Source organism: Manis javanica, chromosome 10 (genome assembly GCF_040802235.1).
Source record: "Manis javanica isolate MJ-LG chromosome 10, MJ_LKY, whole genome shotgun sequence".
Taxonomy (NCBI): Eukaryota; Metazoa; Chordata; class Mammalia; order Pholidota; family Manidae; genus Manis; species Manis javanica.
The window spans coordinates 6952755-6968711 of record NC_133165.1 but is presented as its reverse complement, the minus strand read 5'-3'; the positions used below and the strand labels follow the sequence as shown (position 1 = coordinate 6968711).

The following is a 15957-nucleotide window of genomic DNA, read 5'->3' as shown; positions in this document are numbered from 1 at the left end:
TGTTGACTTATCATTAAGAATTTCACAGTAACAGGGCTGGGGGCGGTGGCCGTGGGGTGGTGGAATAATGCGAGTTTTGGCTTGGGCTTCGTTCTAGGTCTGCCTCTGTTTTCTCAACTGAAAACTGGGTGTGATGGAGCTACCGCATCTCCAGGCTGCCCTGAAGATTCAATGAGACTAAAGGAGACGGTCTGTGCACAAAGCTAGGCACTGTGCTCTGCATGTAGCGGGCACTCAAAACTATTCGAACCCACAGAAAAAATGCAAGCATAGCTCAACAACCACCCATAATCCTAGAACCACCAATTGTTAATACTTTGCCACATTTGTACCCACTCTCTCTTTCTGTTCTATTTTCTGAATTGTTAGTTGCAGATACTTCAGAATTTTCTCTCTAAATTCTTTAGCCTGTATCTTCTCAGAACAAGACTTTCTCCTTTGTAACCTCAGCACACATGATCTGAGGTGCAAGGTATTTCATGCTCAGGAAATTTACCTTCGATATAATACTATTATCTAATAGAAAGCCTATATTCAAATTCCCCACTTGTCCCCAAAACGTCCTTTGTGGCAGTGTTTTGTGCTCCAGGCCCCACCCTGGGAGCACTGATTGCATTTGCTTGTGATATTGTAAAATAAACTGCAGCTCATGGGCACCTGGAGACAGAGGTCTGTAGGGTACCTGATGCTAGAGGCACAGGGTGTTTGGGGGCAGGTGGAGGAGGGCGAACAGAATCCTCCCTACTTGGGTAGAAGGTAAAGGTTTTCTGGGAGCAGTGACTGAGGACGTTCAAAGGTGATTAGAGCCCTGGCAGGAGCCCAAGATGGTGGGGCTGCTAAAGGGCAGAGGCCACAGCCTAGGAGAATGGGAGTGGTATCTTAGAGACATCATAAGGGGCAGCAAGGCCTGACTGTGAGGGTACCGCACCATATGCCCAGGGTCTGTTCCTACTTGGACTGGAGCTGTCCTGAGGCTGGTCCTTGTCCCTGAGTCCATCCTCTCCCCAAGGGTGTGCCCAGGCCCCAGTCAGCATTCACCCAGAGCGACTGGCTGCCGAGTCTCCCAAATAGGGACAGGAGAGGCACAAAAGATTTCCCTTCCAGGCGTGGCGTGGCTAGGGCTCTTAAACAGCAAGTCATCAGGATGCCCACATTTTGCCCTGCGAAGGACATTTTGCTTTCTAAGCCTGCTTTCTCCTTGTCCCCTCTTGGGGCATGCCTGCTTTCATGAAAAAATTTGAAATGAACTTCTAATGGGCCATAGAAGTGAAAGCCGCAAAGGGGAGTCCCAGTCCAGAATTTCCTCAGCCTTGCTCTTGGCACGAACCAGCCAGGCTGTCAGAATCTCGCCGAGAGGTTCTTCCTGGAAACTCTGTCGGTGGACGGAAGACATAAAGTGTCCCCATCACGTGTTTCTGAGCTTTACATTCTCCTGGGTTTCCAAGAGAATGGGGTGTGTGTGCTATCTTAGCCCTTAGAATGGGGAGGAAGGGTTTATCTGGGGGTGGCACAAGTGCCTTTTCAAGGTGACCCTCACTTCATTTCCCGACCAGAAAGCAAATGTATGCAGAAGTGGGTCCACACACCTATTGGCCAAAACAAATTCCTGGTTCTAGTGCTTTAATACCCTTTAAAGGGGCTCTTCCCCTTGCTCTCTCCACAAAGCGTCCCTGCAAAATCTGTCCTATACGTTTGTGTGTCCTTCAGACTGAAAGCCACACACAGGTGCACTTGCACACGTGCACGAGTACACACACATTTGCACAATACCACAGTTAAGTCACTGACATGCACTGAGACACATCTCCACATGCCAGCAGATACATGCAAATGTATGAGAACACACACACACACACACACACACACACGTCTGCACTCACAGAGCCTGGTAGGCAGGGTCCTGCAGCAAGCCCAGCTCCGGCCTGCTTAAAATGCCTCCTCTAAGCCATTCTGCGGAGCCTCAGGGGCGTGACCAGCTGGATCATCCTAAGAGGTGCCTTGGGTACCAGCCCCCCGCTCGGGAGGATGCTCCCGACTTGCTGGCAGTCCCCAGGACATGGGCACAGGCGCAGCAGGGAGGACAGGATCGGAAGCTGAGCAGATTGGGGAAAGGGATGCGCTCAGCTGGTTCCCAGCAAGTGCTAGAGGCAGAGGATCAGGGAGGGGGTGAGGCGGGGCGGCGGGCGAGAGTCTGAAAGACGGCCTCAGAAATCCAGAGACTTTCAGACAGAAATGGACAGATGCACACAGAAACAAAGACAGAGCTGGAAAAAAGGAGAATGAAAATCAGAGAGAGAAAAATAGAAAACACACGAGATCTTTAAAAAGATGTTTTAAGTCCAGCTCGGTTTAAGCTGGAAAGGTGAGCCACCTGCCAAGGGACCTTCTGAAGTGGGCTCTTTGCCTCCCCTGTCCCATTCCAGGGGTCTCTTCCTAGATTTCTCTCTAACAGGCTCAGGAAGCAGAGACCCAAGGCTCCAGACTCCTCATGGCGTCCCGGATGCTCCTGGTGGCAGCGGCTGCTCAGCTCATGAGATGGCTGCAGCCTGGAAGGGGCTCTGAGGGGCGCTGAGTCACCTCCCAGACCTTGGGGAGCGGGCAGAGGGGCGGCTCCGGCCCTGACAATCCCCCTGATCCCCTGCCTGGAGGAGATTGGGGGGCCGAGCGCTCTAGCTCCCTCCCCCCATAAGAGCCCCAAGCTGGGGTCAACGCCTGTCCAGTGGGGGTCCAGAAGAGGAAGTGGACATGGTCACAAGGTTGGGGGGAGGGGGGAGGGGGACACAGAGCTTTTGGTCACGTGCTGCTCATCAGCTGCCATGACGACGGCAAGGTGGTGGGGGCCCCCAGCCCCAGAGACGGGTTGGTTCTAAATCACCGTGACAGCGCTTCAGTTGAGCTATTACGCTGTTGCCGTGGCAACCAATGGGATCAAATCACAGAGGAAATCTGTAATTATTACAAGCCAGATACCAGCGAACTCGGCACGGTAATCAGCACGTAGGGCAATTCTGCTTGAACTCTGGGAGGGCGAGATGCCGGCCCCCAGCCCCCACCTCGGGGAGGGAGAAGGCCACCGGGGGGCTGGAAGGCAGATCTGTTGATGCCCCAGAATGGGAACCCGGAAGGATCTCTTGCACAATGAGCAGTATTAAGCGAGACCGTATGAAACTGCCAACATCTGACCACTGAAAAATACGTCCCATGAATTTAGTATACGAATTTCCAATGAAGGGCAAAGTCGAACTTGACAGTGAGCACACATACACCAGCGCCCGGCTTCCGCTGTTGACGCCGTTCCCATGAGCGCTTTATCTCGGATCTGCCTCTGTATCTCCATCCGTTTACCCTCTCCGTGTTTGACGCGTCTCAAGGTAAATTGCAGACACCAGTACCCTTTCCCCTTCAAATACCACAGTCTGAGTAAAGTTAAATATCTGATGATTTTTGAACAAGAACAGCAATTTCATATGGTCCAATCTAAATAGAATAAAATCTAGATTTCTGTCATCCAGCCATTCATCCAGCCACCCACCCACCCATCCATCGATGCACCCCCTGGGGTATCTCATGCATGCTCCTGGTTTCCACGAATGGCTCACCATGCCGTTTCCCTCCTCTCCCTCCCTAGTCCAGTAGCTGCCTCCAACAGGAGGTCCTGCATATTAAGCTCAGCGTGTTCTCAGCTAAAATCATGGTCTCCCCTTCACCACACCTACTCCCTCTCCGGCGCTCAGCACCAACCATTTTTTCCCAGCTTAATTCAGCTTGAAGGAATTTGTCTCGCTGATTGGAACTGAAAGCAACTTAAATGCCCATCAGAAGGAGGTGGCCAAACAAATTTTGGTGCACCCACAGTACAGAATAGCATTTATCTAATAAAGAGAATTAGCCTGTGCTTTATGCACTGACATGAGAAAGTGCCTGACGCATTAACTTCAAGCAAGTTGCAATGGGGCATGTTTAGTGCAACATCTCCCACTCTTACAGGTGGGTGTCATGTTGGTCTGAGACACAAATAGGTACCAGTATGTCCAGGGGACATGGCTTTAGGAGCTGCCTCTTCTCTGTCACAAGTGACAATAGTTCTCCATCAGGTTGGAGTCCACAGAGGCACCAGGAATACCTTGCCTGCCTTTCGAGTGTCCCTACTGATACACAGCAGGGAAGCCCCATTATCACGCAAGGTCACCCTGCAGGCTGTGGGCTGGACCAGGCACTGGTCATCTCTCCTGTCTGGGGGACGCTTGTGGAAGCCATCTAACTGGAGGGTAAAGTAAAACTGGGACACACTTTGGAGGCTTGGCAAGTCTTGGGGAGCACAACAGGTTGACAGGAAAAACTTGAGTCTGGTTCTGGCTCAGAGCTTGAAAGCCTCCTGCACCTCTGTCTCCCTGCTTTCTGAGGGGCTGACTCCCCTCCAAGGGCCGTTCTGAAGGTCTAGTGTGGTGACGGAGGTGCAAACAGCACACCCAAGTCATTGCTAAACTGCTCAATGCATGCTTTCCGTGCCCTTCCCCAGCCCCCACAGATGCAGCTCCTTTACAAAGAACCCGGAACAGATTAATGTTAGCTGTATGTTCTGTTTAACCCGATATGTACAAAGCATCATTTCGACATGTATAAGAACGAATGGAGGTTTAATAGTCTTTGTCAAACTATATCTTTGAAATCCATGTGTACTTCATGCCCAGGGTGTAGTTCAGAGTAGCCACATTTTGGGTGCCGAGGAGCCACACGTGGCTTACTGGAGAAGTAGTTGTACCTGGGCCACCTGTACCTGGAAGGAGCTAAAGCTTTAATAATGATTCTGACCACCAGTTATTGAGCACCTGCTGTATACCTGGCCCTGTTCCAAGTTTTTCACAAATACTGACTCCATTTATCCTCATGGCTGTGGAAAGCAGGTGCTCTCAGGAGAAAACTGAAGTTCAGGCAGTTTAGGGTCCACATCCAAGGCCATGGAGCTAAATGACCTGAAGAGTTGGTTGAAAGCTGAATCAGAGTTCATCCCTGGAAACCTGGCCCTTCCTGTGGCCACCAACGAATGCCAAATATCCTGTTACAACATGTCAGGCACATGGGTCTGTAAAAATCAAACTCCTGAGAAAAGGATTTGACTTGCGGCACTGAATTTTAAGCAAACTGATTCATCAGTCCATACGCTCGTTTAAGCATTCATTTAAAAGTGCGCAAGGCACTGTGAACTTCGTACCAGCACAAGGGCCTGAAGAATTGATCATAGACCAGACACTGACTAGCCAGCCGTAGCGCCTCCCTCTGCCTTGGTGGGATGTGCATTAGAGGGATTCCCTCAGGCGCAGGTCTCTGTGCCCCCAGAGCAGCTCCCCGTCAGCACAGTGGGGTTCACTCCTTCAGAAGGTGGCACATGGTAAGGCCAGCTGGCTCCGGCTTGCTCCATCCGCTCAGGCCACATCTGACCTGACCGTGACATGGAAGTACTGGCCATGTTTACTGGGGGTGGGGACGGAGGTGGTGGTTTTATGATTGGTCCTGAAATGATCCTGTTCAAAGCCCAAGAGTTACATGACTTGGGGCTCCCTACATCCTGGTTAGGATGCACTGGAGTTGTGTCTGGCCAGCTTTTTGGTTCCAGAGTACGGCTCTGCCTCAGAAAGCCAGGCTTCCCTCTTGCTTCGTGCAAACTGGCATGAAAGTTGAGCCCATGTGAGTGCTCACTTCTGGAACACGACACAACCGGGATTACCTGGTTGCCAGCCCGAGGACAGAACCAGAGCAGGGAGGAGAAAGGGACCCCTAATCTGCCACCAAATTATGTCTCTAATTCATCTGCTTCTCCCCCTCATTTCCACTACCTCCTTCTCTGGGCCACCACACTCACCTCTCACCAGGACAGCTGCAGGCACAGGGCCACCTTCCAGCTCCCATACCCTCAGCTTGTCCCTACCAGCTCAATAGTGGTTCCTAGCCTGTCAAGAGGCCTCCGAGATGCTGCCCAAGGCTGCCCCTGCCTGCCTACCCCTCCTGACTCATATGCCACACTCTGCCTTTTGCTTACTCTCTGAGGCCATTCTGGCGTCTGATTCCTAGAAAGTGCAGGGCTTTGTGGCCTCAGGACCTTTGCACTGGCTGTTCTTGCTGCCTGGACTGCTTCCCTCATTCCTGCTCAGCCAACTTCCATGAATCCCTCAGGTTTCAAACATCCCATGTTTACATCCTCAGAAAAGCTTTTTTACTCTCATGGCAATATAGCTATCCCACTGTAATTTCTTATAGCTCTCTGTCACTGTTTCTTTCCACTTATCTCAGTTTGCACTTACGCATTTATTTGTGGAGTATCTGCTCAATGCATGCCTTCCATGCCCTTCCCCAGCCCCCACAGATGCAGCGTGTCCCCAGCAGACAGCACAGTGCCTGGCACACAGGATGAACACATGCAATATCTATTGCATGAATTCTTACTGTACCCATTTGACAGATGAGAGACCCGAGGGCTTAGAAGAAAAGAAACTTCCCCAAATGACACAATTAGAAAAAAACTATTGATAGACTACTGTGTGCAAGGTCTTAATTCACAGGGTCCAGAGGCTCTGCCAAGAAATGTGGGCAAATGGCACAGGTACACGGTGATACACAGGAAATGGCACTGTTTGCCACGGGAACTGTAAAGCTGCTCTTCTCTTTCAACTATTTTAGAAATTGAGGGTGCACGTTAGATGGGGAGTCAATTTCCTCTGTTTGAAATGAGACCCAGAAGGAAGAGTCAACCAACCAACTAATCAATCTGGAGTTTGGTCGTGGCCCTTCTGACCTCATGTGTGAGTCAGAACGTCAGCCCTGGCTCTCCAGACAGACACGGGTAGGGAGTACCTGGGTCCAACCCTTTTGAAAAGCAATGTATCCACAAGGAAGAAAGAGAGATTAAATATTTTGACCCAAGTAAGTCCACCTCCAGAAATGCAGCGAGTGCAAAAAATTCTAAATTACTCTAGAAATTAGAAGAGTGTCCTTGAGAAGAGTGGACAGCTGAAAACAGTGGCACCAACAGCAGAGGACAGCTCAAATACGGTGTGACACAACAGCCGAGTTATTTACCAAGCACCACATAAGAAGGCAAGGAAATGATTTTCAAAGCACTATGATGAGAGAAAAAAAGACCATACAAATTTTATATGCAGTAGGGCCATCATTTCATAGAGGCACGAAAACAAAACCGCAGACAAATACCTGAGGAAGGAAGGCCAGAAAGAAGTGTATTTTCTGTTCAACAGTTTTATCTCACCGAAGGGTCTATAGAGTGGCCATCTACTTTTTTCTACCTTTTTGTATTTTCTCAATCATTTCTACTGACCTGTACTATTCATTTCTTCAAATGTTTGGAGGGAAGAAGCCTCTCTAGCTTTCTCAGACAATACACAGAGAGAAACTATGACAGGGAATGACAGCAGCCTCGGTTGACAGCAGCCGAATGTGTCTAGACATTTGATTATAGGAAAACAACTACTGAATAACTTGGCATAACATGGCATTAGCAGAGAACCCAGACGCACTTGAAAATTGATCCATGTTCGGTTTGGTTTCTGAAGGTGCTGGAAAGAGGAGACGAGCTTCTAAGTGGAGTACAAAAAGGGACACGGTTTTCTGGCACTGAGTCAGGCCAAACTGAATTCCAATCCCCAGGAAATACTTAACAAGTTGAAAGTAGGTCAACATAGGCAGGCAACGTGGTGCATCTTTAATTGACACAAAGCAAAACTTCTCCGCTCATCCCAACACAGCGGAGGGAAGGGAAGCTCGGAGAGAAATCTGGAATCCACAGAGGGCCAGCAAAGAAGAGGAGATTCTGAGGCTTTGCTGCCCTTGGATTTGAATTCCAGGCCAGGGACCTGCAAACTATGGCCGGTCACTGATTTTTTAAAATAAAGATTTATTGAAACACTCCTCCATGCGGCTGCTTTAAATGCTACAATGGCAAAGCAGAGCAGCTGTAACAGAAACCACCTGGCTTGCAAGGCCAAAAATATTACCCATTTGGTCCTTGACAGAAAGAGTTTGCTGAGCTTTGATCTAGGCATTCAAAGCTTTGAAACTACACATCTGTCCTGTCTTCCTAAAAGCAGACTGGTGATCCATGTCACTCCCTTTCAAGGGGAGTTCAGTTTGTAGAGGGGGCATGAGCGCTCTGCTCTGGCAGAGCCACGCGGGGCCTGGAGCGGAGCCAGCACTTAGTCAGGCAGCTCTTCTGTCACCGCTCTTGATGTGGTCTCTCCAGCCCGGCTCTGCCTCGTCACTACCTGCTCTCATGACATGGTGCCTGTTTCCTTCACAGCCCTCGCTCCAACTTCTAATTACAGAATTAATCATGGGATTTCATGGACAGGGTGGAGGGAAATGCCTGATGCCATTCATATGAAGTACAAAATAAGCAAAGGTGATTTCTGCTGACTGATGCAAAGTAGGAGTTACCCTTTGGGGGTTATTAACTGGGAAGGGACAGAGGGAAACCCTCTGTGGGCTGGGAATAGTCTATCGTGACCTGGGTGTTGGCCCCATAGGTGTTCCCACAGAGGAATTCATCAAGCTGTATATTTAAGTTTGGTGTGGTTCACTATAGTAAGTTATTCATCAGTTTAAAATAAGATAAAAGGAGAGAGAGAGAAAATATCAAGAAAATCCAGCTCCCACCCTGAGCCCCAAATTAATTGCATCATTTTCGTTAAGGGGCCTCTCCAAGTAACCGTGAGCTCTGAGAGGGCAAGGACACATGCAGGCTGCTTGCACACGCATCCTCGCCCCGGTAAGGTGCTCGCTACAGGGTGCCTATCAACAAGTATTCACAAAGAGAGGGAATAAAGGAAGTGGCCGGTCCCCAGCGCAGCAGGCTGCACGCTCCAAGAACGGCTGACAGTATGTCCTCTCCTACAGATCTTGTCTCTGTTACCTTGCCCTCCCCCTCATCAGGAGCTGGGGGTGGGGGCTCTCTCTCCACCCCTTTGAATCTGGGGAGGCCCTGTGCCTGCTTTGACCAAAACAATATGATGCCCTGTGGAAAACAGGTCAGTGATTCTTTAGAGAGTTACACACAGAATTACCGTACGACCCAGGAATTCCCCTCCACTCTGAGTACATACTGTAAAAAATCGAAAGCAAGGACTGAAACATATTTGTATGCTGGTGTTCATAGCAGCACTATGAACAGCAGCCAACAAGTGGAAACACCAAGTATGCATTGATGAATGAGTGGATGAACAAAATGTGGTCTATCCGTACAACAAAACACTGATCCATAAAAGCAATAAAGTATTTATGCATGTGACAACATGGATGAACCCTGCAGACAGTACAGTAAATGAACGACACAAAAGGACAGCGTATGACATATGACCCACTTGAAAGAAATATCCTGAATAGGCCCATTTATAGACAGGAGGTAGATTTCAGGTTACCAGTTGCTGGAGGGAGGAGGGAAAAGGGAGTTATTACTTAACAGTTGCAGAAACTTCTGTTTGGGGTGATTTAAAATATTTGGAACTAGATAGTGGTGATGGTTGCATAGCACTGGGAATGGAATTCATGCCACTGAATTGTACACTTAAAAATGACCAACATGACAAATTTTGTTACATATATAAAATGTTAATAATGTCATATACCCAAACCTACTGAATTGGATGCTGAATGGGTGAACTGTACAATATGTGAATTGTATCTCCATAGAGCTGCCAGAGAATAAACCAACACGGCAGAAGTGCCACCATGCCAGCTCCAGGCATTGCCTCATCCTGCCTCTTGGCGGCCGGCCTCCGCAGGAGAGCGACCACTCTGAGAAGCCCAAGTCACGAGGGGGTCCTCGAGGCTGACACCCCATGGAGAGAGAGAGAAAGAGAGAGGCCAGCAGCACCGGGAGCCAAGTCTGCGAGTGAAGCAACCGCCTTGGACGTCCAGTCCCGCTGATTCTTTGATGATTCCGGCCTGGCTGCGCCTGCCCCACTGCTGCAGGAGACCCCGGGCCGGGGCACCCAGCCAAGCCCAGGCCAGGCAGCCCCAGAAGTGGGGGAGAGAGTAATCAGCTGTTGTCTGCAGCCCTGAAGGTCTAGAGGCTCTGCCCAGGTCTCAGCACTGTGGGACCATCTGAGGCGGGGAGTCCTTGTGAGGCTCTATGCCACATTGCTCTGACTCAAATACTGACCCCTTCAGTCACAGCCCATTAGTGCCGGCCGGTAACTGAACCCCGGCTTCCCGAGATCAAGGGTCCGGTCTGCCTTACCAGGTGGTTCTAAGGAGAGATGACATGGCCAGGCCCTCTGCTCCCTTTTGCCCCCCTCTCTGGCCACCCTGGCTCTCCTCTCACCTGTTCAGGAACCCCAGGGTGAGACAGGGGGCACAGCTACTGCGGAGGGGAGCTCTGAGCTCAGCGGCCCCCTCGTTCTCCCCCTGGCAGTGGGAGCGCTCAGGCACACAAGCAGGAGGCCCGGGGCCTTCGGAGGGAGTGCACGGCCCTCCTGGCACCTTGATTTTGGACTTCAGCCTCCAGAACCATGAGACAATACTTTTTGTCATTTCAAGCTACTCGGTCTGTGGTGCACTAGCCCTTAGGAAGCAAGTGCATTCTCTCAACGAATGTTTACAAGAATCACATCAGACAGGTACTGCTCTCATCTCCCCAATTTACAGATTGTCATCTCCTCCAATTTCAAATTTACACGTGAGGGAAGGAAACCGCAAGCTGACACATCCATCACACGGGCTTGGATCTGAACCAGGCACTGACTCCTTCCCCTCATGTCCTGACTTCATTCCAGATATTTCTGGGACGTCCTCTCTTCGCTTCTCCAGCTGAATCCAAACCACCTCTGCCCACAGGAGCCTCCTAAGTGATCTCCAAGCTTCCTGTTCAAGTCGCCTTCCACGGGGCGGCTGGAGGAACCGTTATAAAGTGAAACAGCTCACATCGCTCCCTGGTTGCTTACTTGCCGAGGGTGTGTAACAGCAAAGAAAACCCAAGCTCCCACTAGGACCTCCAAGTCTCCGGGCCTGGGCCGGGCACCTTCAGTGACCCCTGCCTGGCCGGAGCCTGGAACGTGCTTCCGCATCTCTGAGGAGTCAGCACTTTCTCCAGCTCAAATATCACCTCTTTGGAGAGGCCTTCCTTGGCTCTTGTGGCTTCACACCCCCGAATTTTATTTTCCTGTGGCCCTACACCATTTTCTCATTTGGTGATTGATGCAGCCGTTTCCCCATACTGGAATGCAAGTCACTCGCCTCTCTTGTTCACCTGTTTCACTACAGACGTGCAATATAAATTGTGTGTTGAGTGTTGGTAAGTCCTTAGGATGTGGACACCTCTGGGGATGCGAGCAGCAGGCTGATTTTGTGGGAGGAAAAACTAAAATCAACAAATGGTCACCCAACCCCGGCAGCTTCCTCTGGGGAGAGTAGGAGGCCTTGGGTCAGCTGGGCCTGGCCTGTCCAAGATCAGTGCTTCTTAGGTCTGCCCCAGGTCTCCCGACGGTCCCATTGGTGGGTCAGCATCGCAGACAAGAAGGGCTGGCCTGGGCTGAGGGGACACAGGCGGAGTGCTGATTCCCAAACCTCCCGAGAGGAGGACGAGGGCGGCTGTCCTCCCAGGGAGCCCTCCTGCACGGTCACAGAGTCCTGGGCAGGGGGAAGGCAGCAACAGGACCCCACATGGCAGAGGCGAAAGGGCCCATAAGCTATGGCACGAGCCGTGCCCCGAGACCTGGGTTTAAGTCCTAGCTGTGTCTTGTGCGTGGTTGCAGTCTTGGATAAGTTACAAAACGAGAGAAATAACCAGAATGGGCCGCTTTTGGCTCATTAACTAAGAAAGCTCCTCGTATTGGAGTGGATTCAATCCACAGGCTGGGTGTCCTTGTCTAGGATGGTCCAGAGGGAAGGGGCCTGGTTAGACAGGTGGGCTCCGAGGTACCTCCGGGCCTGGCGCTCTGAGATTCCGTGCGCTCTCTGACGGTCTACTGCCCAGGTCCACTCCCCGGTTTGGGAGACGGCAGGAATTGAGCTCCCGGACGCAAACTGATCTGTTCAGTCAGCCCGGTAACTGCTCACCAAGAGTGACTTGTTCTGAACCTTAGCTCCATCACGGGGAGACTTCCCATCCCACAGATGAGAAAAACCAGGACAAAGAAGGGCCCTGTGGTGGGTCAGGCTGTACCTACTTCTGTGCCGCCTGATTTCTAGAGCTCGCTGACACTCTTCAACATCTTGTGATGCAACGGGGTGCCGTTTTGCAGATGGGGAAACTGAGGCTCAGAGAAGATTAAGCCAAACTCACCCCCACTCTTACAGTGAAGCAGCAGCAGTTGACACTGGAACTCATATCTGTCCAGCTGCCTAGCTTTTCTGCAGAATCATGAGCAGGGTGTTATGGGGTGATTCTACAGAGATGGAGAAATGCAATCTTTACAATCTTGGCTCCTGCAGAAAGGAAGAGAGTGAGGTGTGGCCTCTTACTGCAGCCAGTATGAGCCACCTCCTTCTCATTCCAGTTTTTCTCCCAACTCAAGGGAGAAATATTTTGTAAACTCGGCAACTGGCCCCTAAAAACATGTGGCAGTCACATGCCCTTCCTACCTGCAAAGGCCGTCCCCCAGCAAAGCTGGGACTCTCTCTCACAGCCTCGAGGAGACCCAAGTTCTCTCGAGGAAAACTTGCGCTGCTGCAGCATGGGTCCGAAGAGGATGGACGCCAGTGTCCCCAGCAGCAGAGGCTCAAGCTCAGAGCCTGGGCACATGCCTCCTGGGCCTGAGTCTGTGTGAAACGCTGGGCCTGGGCAGGAGGCCGGGGAAGTGCAGCGCGTGGGGAAGGCAGCACAGAGCCACATTTTCCAACCTGGAACTTGCCCCTGAGGGTTAGGATGTGGTGGCCTGCCAGTTTTCTTTCCTTCTCTGCCCAGGAGCTCCTGCCCAGACACAGCCCAAGGCCAGATTTCTATTACTCTAGGGATTGCTCAGCCTTGATCTCATTAACTGTCGGAACTGCATAAAAACCTCAGAGATCTTGTCCAACCTTCCATTTAACAGAGTGAAAAAACAAGGCTCAGAGAAGACAAGCGATTTGATGCCTCATAGGAGGCTCTTGACAAGGAACAGGGCTACGTTTCTGACAGCCTCTCTGGGCCAGGCTGCTCTTGAACTCTTAATCACCTAAGATGGAAATGTCACCTGCATACAATCCTGTGAAAGTACTTAACCTCTCGGTGCCTCAGTTTCCTGTTTGTGTTGACAGGACCTCCCTTGGGGGATACACAATAACTCACAGAAACTAGGCAAGCAGTTTTGTGTGCCCAGTTCCCTACTAAAGGCAGAGCCCTGGGCAGCCATCATATCTTCAGCACTGCTTGCAAGGTTGACCCCAAAATTAAGTGTGGCAAGCGTCACGTGCAGACACCCCTGAGCCCTGCAGCCAGCCTTGCTCATTGGAGCTGGGGAGAGGCAGGACACAGGGGCGTGACTGCTGCCCCCATGCTGGGCCTGGGCAGGACCTTCCCAGCAACCCCAGTGTCAGGAAGGGGAGCATGTGCCTCATTTTATGACCTTCTCCAGGTTAAACATCACCAGTCCTGGGGGAAATTCAATTACAATTCACTATCTCCTACGACATACCTTCGATCCTTCAAAGGTCTGAGCCAAGCGCACCTCTCCTCAGTCGTACTGGAGGAGGTGTTTATTCAGTTGGCCAAGGTAGCAGACTGCCCTCACAGAGGGCGGGGAGGGGCTTGCATGTTTGCTCAAGATAAGCATGCAGGTAATTCACCTGGACCAATGTAGTGACCTCTGGCATACTGTGTTTGGCAGCAACGGCAATAATTTATTAAAATTCTCCTTGTCGAGAAAGAAAAGAACATATACGGCAAGTGCTTAGAGTTTCAGGCCCCGATGGAGGGGTCCTTTCTCTCAACACCCCCATCGACACAGGGGTGACCGCAACACTGGCAATGCCCTGGAACGCAGGATTCAGAATGGTGAGTTTTCAAAATCTATCCTGAGCTAGGTGTCATGGGTTTAGCTGCACCCCCTTGTTGATGGGATCTAAAGCATTTTACGGACTTGGACGCAGAGCCCAGGGCCTGCTCTCCTCGCGGGAGAAAACCCCAGAAGCCCGGTAAGAACCAATCACAGGGACCAGGTGTTAGACCTGCACTTCCTACAGAACATCCTCTGAAAACACCAGAAGGGGATGGAAAAGGCATGTGCTCAACGACAGCACTGCGGACTTCTGGGGCCAGGTAATTCCTTGCCGTGTGTGGAAGGATGTCCCGAGCGCTGTGGGGTAGGGAGCAACACTCCTGGCTTCCACCCACTTGAAGCCAGGAGTCCTACCCTCCCTGACCTTGTGACAACCTAGAACATCTCCAGGCTCTTGTCAAATGTGCCCTCGCTTTGGTGGTGGGGGGTGCAGGGGGGTCACAACTGCCCAGTGGGAACCCACAACTCTTAGGGGACAATGTCAGGCCCTCATCTCCTCCGAGGGGATGTATGAACTATGCCCCAGATGCAAGCGTTTGGCAAAGCAGTTCTGGTGGCATAGTTCAGGTCGCAGCGCAGTTCCTGGGGAGCTGGTGCACGTTTGGTAATGGCCCCTCAGCTGGAAAGTGGGTCTGAAAACATATCACAGAGTTGTCCTGGGGTTCCCAGAGGGGGGACTCTCAGCACCCAGGACACTGCCTGCCGAGCAGGGGCGGTGCTCAGGGAACAGGTGCCAGGCACGCCTATACGGGAGCCTGGTTTGACAAAGGGAGGGACTAACAGAAATCCGTGGTCTGGTTTTTCTTTGTTGTTTTTCCCTAACTTATCCCACCGTACAGAGGAAGGCCAATCCTATTCCAAAATCCTCATTCAGAACACCATCTTTCCAGGCTCTGAATGTTCCTGAAGCTTACCTTTTCCATTCTTTTGCCAAGAAATTCCTGCCTTGAAAGCCCACAAGGAACACAACAGATGCCTGGATTCACGAAAACATCAATCTTCTCGGCTCTGCCTGGACCTCCCGCCCTGGAACAGGGACGGACTCATTTAATGAGATTTTAAGTGCTGGCCTACACAGGTCTGTCTCCCCGTCTCCCGATTCTGTAACAGCCCAGCAGACCTACATCTTGACTAAACCTTCTCAATCACTCTAGTTGGTGCAGAAAGAAACAAAACCCAACTAAAAAGGCAGTGCCAAGAACAGGATGAGGGGTCTTAGGCCTCGGTATTCATCAGCCTAGCTCAGGGAATGGACCTACGGACATTTTAGAATCCTGATTAGATGCTGTACCTAAGCGGGTGAAATTCCTGACCAGCCTGCTCCACTCTTTACCTTGAAAAGGAAAACAGCACCACTGAAGTTTAGAGAATAAAATCTGTAGAGAGCTGGAAACTGTATTTTGTGCCCCTTGGAAGCTGTGTGGCCTTAAGCAAGTGACTTGAGCTTTCTGAGCTTTTGTTCTCATCTGCAGTGGGACTAGCTAGAGATCATGCAGTAGAGATGATGATGAAAAACGGGAAGGAATGATTCAAGTCCGCAGCACAGTGTCTGACACCAGGCCCATCCCAGGAATGCCGGACAGCAGGACAGAGTCGCCAGGCTGGGGAGAGTAGGTTCCAGGCCTGACGTGGTGCCTGGCAGAGGGTGCTGCTGGCAGAGCTCAGGCTGCTGCCTGGGAGACCTGTTGCTTCCCCAACTAGCAAACTGAAATGCTCGGTGCCAGGCACTGCGGGGTGAGACTCAGTGGGACCTGTGTGACACTCCAGAGGATGTCAAAGCAGCAACCGCAGGGGTGCTGAGAGGGCTCTTGGAATGGCCCTTAATCTGGAAGATTCAAAGGGACTCTTCTTACTCTCTTAGGATAACCATTCTTGGCATAAACCAGCCATTGAACGTGGTTCCGAGGCCTTGAGCCCTGGCCCTGCTCACTTCCCAGTCTCTGCACACCCCACCTTCCCCTGTCTCTGGGTTCCG

General features: G+C 51.2%; 1 protein-coding gene and 1 long non-coding RNA gene across 4 annotated transcripts in view; one reads left to right on the top strand and one right to left on the bottom strand.

Moving 5' to 3' along the window:
* ABAT (4-aminobutyrate aminotransferase) overlaps positions 1 to 15957 on the bottom strand; it is a 74572-nt gene that overhangs the window by 47441 nt on the left and 11174 nt on the right. Inside the window, exon 1 of one of the 3 annotated variants that reach the window (XM_073214731.1) lies at positions 14897 to 15004. The exons of the other annotated variants lie outside the window; for them this stretch is intronic. The gene's annotated coding sequence lies outside the window, so the exon portion shown is untranslated. Of the gene's footprint in view, positions 1 to 14896; positions 15005 to 15957 lie in introns of those variants that run through there. 3 annotated transcript variants of the gene reach the window in all.
* Positions 2252 to 15053, top strand: LOC140843969 (uncharacterized). Its single transcript, XR_012121965.1, has 3 exons — positions 2252 to 3371; positions 9697 to 13978; positions 14918 to 15053. It is a non-coding gene; the product is annotated as an uncharacterized lncRNA (long non-coding RNA).